The sequence below is a fragment of the Austrofundulus limnaeus genome, unplaced genomic scaffold, assembly GCF_001266775.1.
Source record: "Austrofundulus limnaeus strain Quisiro unplaced genomic scaffold, Austrofundulus_limnaeus-1.0 Scaffold398, whole genome shotgun sequence".
NCBI classification, from domain to species: domain Eukaryota; kingdom Metazoa; phylum Chordata; class Actinopteri; order Cyprinodontiformes; family Rivulidae; genus Austrofundulus; species Austrofundulus limnaeus.
In genome coordinates this window covers 116,971-118,493 of record NW_013952800.1, presented here as the reverse complement: position 1 = coordinate 118,493, position 1,523 = coordinate 116,971, and the positions used below count along the sequence as shown (strand labels likewise).

The 1,523-nt window shown below is 57.3% G+C and overlaps 1 protein-coding gene across 1 annotated transcript in view; it reads right to left on the bottom strand.

The window, feature by feature from the left end:
- The window catches only part of adamts6 (ADAM metallopeptidase with thrombospondin type 1 motif, 6), a gene marked incomplete in the record, with an annotated part of 235,599 nt that overhangs the window by 233,322 nt on the left and 754 nt on the right, over nucleotides 1-1,523 (bottom strand).

Here is a 1,523-nt window from a genome sequence, read left to right as displayed (position 1 = left end):
CTGTGGGGACCCTGGTGGTTCTGTTGGGTGTCTTCTGGTGGCTGCATGTGGGCTCTCAGGTGGTCTGTGGCGGTAGTCATAGGTCGCTGACCCAGTGGCCTGGCTGTGCTGGGGTGGGTTCGCGGTGGGCGTGGGGGGCTTAGGGTTCTGGGGTCATGCCGCTCCTGGGCTGTGGTCCTGGTGGGGCCGGGGGGCTTGAGTCCTGGCGGGCATGTTGCCGGGCTTTGGGTCGGTTTGTGCCCTGGTGCCCAGCTCTGGGCGGGGGGGCTTTGGTGCGCTGCAGGTCTCATGAGCTGGGGGTTGGGCTGGCTGGGGGTGGGGCCAGTGGCCCGTGGGAGGAGATAGGCCAACCCAGCCTGGGTGTCTAGTGTGCTATATGTTCTGAGAGTTGTCTGAATGATGGGTAGGGCATAGTGTTTCTTCTGGGGTGGGGCTGGATGATGGCCTTGGTGGCGGCCAGGAGCTGTGCTAGGTCGGCTGGCTGGCCCCTTTGTTGTGGCGGGGGCTCACTCTTGGTCCCTCCTTGCGCTGGTGGTGGCTGGGTGCTCACTCTCAGCTGAATGATCCTTGCTGGGGTTCAGCGGCCTCTTTGGGTTGTGGGTTGGCTGTGGGGCTGGGGTCGGGTCTTGGGGGGTCTGCACGGCTCTGAGGCAGGTGGACTGTTGGTCCCAGTTTCTGGCGGTCCTCTGGGCTCTGTCTGTCTGTGGTCTGGGGCTTTCCGGGCCTGGCGGTCTGTCCGGAGGAAGAGGTCTTGGGGCCTCACTCCCCGGGTGGGTTTTGGGAGACGGAGGAGCCTACCGGGGTCAGAAGGGGGAGCTGGCCAAAATGCTCCCACAGTGTGTGTGTGTGTGGGGGGGGATCAGCGACAAGTTTTTGTGATTTTGCAATGACACCTTTTAAATGACTGGAATAATAGAAGCACAACTCAAAACTTCTTCCAGCTCGAGCTGTTCACCACATCAACCTGTTCGACTTAAACCAGCAGTTTCACAAGTTCAGCACAGATCGTAGCGAATTATTGTGTTTTATTTATTAAAACTGATGCCAGTTCAATGACTGACTCGGTGCAGGTAATAAATCAGTGTAGAGACTGGTCTGCATGGTTGTGGTCTAGACCAGACTGTCAGGTGAGAGCAGAGTGGGGTCCAGTTAGGGGTTCCAGACACTCCAAGTCTGACCCACACAGCTGCAAGCCGGCTCGCGCCTCAGACACACACAGCCCCTCCGCGAGCCCACTTAAACCAGGATCGTTCGCTTCAAGCGACATGAAGACTTCTGAAAGCTGAAGTGGACCTGCAGAGCTCCATAGTCCGCAGATCCGTGTACTACTAATGCTGCATAAAGTGCCTGATTTTCCATGCAAGTGTCCCGAACTCACAACACGGTTATGTGGAGGAAACAAACATGTCGGTCTGTCTGAGAGGATTTACATAAAACAAGCAGAAAGACACCGACCTGTTCCGTGTGTGTGTGTGTGTGTGTGTGTGTGTGTGTGTGTGTGTGTGTGTGTGTGTGTGTGTGTG